Here is a 269-nt window from a genome sequence, read left to right as displayed (position 1 = left end):
GGTTTAAGAGTTACATACCTTGCTCCAGATATCGTAATCAAGAGCCAAATAAATCTAAAACTCTTTGCTTCTTCACCTTTAAGATTTGTCAAATCTTCCGTCATCCAAGTGTTTGGCCTCTAACAGTAATCTACACAGTGACTAAAAAAAACCTTCTCCAAGGTAAGATTTTACTTGTGCTAGCAAGTTTTGTTTCTCAAACAAAAGGACAAAAATTCTTGCCAAATCTTATTTTTGTCAAAACAAAGAAAACTATTTTTCTTTTCTTA

The sequence above is a fragment of the Theobroma umbraticum genome, unplaced genomic scaffold, assembly GCF_002168275.2.
Source record: "Theobroma umbraticum cultivar Fairchild unplaced genomic scaffold, ASM216827v3 scaffold_39.0, whole genome shotgun sequence".
Classification (NCBI taxonomy): Eukaryota; Viridiplantae; Streptophyta; class Magnoliopsida; order Malvales; family Malvaceae; genus Theobroma; species Theobroma umbraticum.
This window is presented reverse-complemented; position numbering follows the sequence as displayed.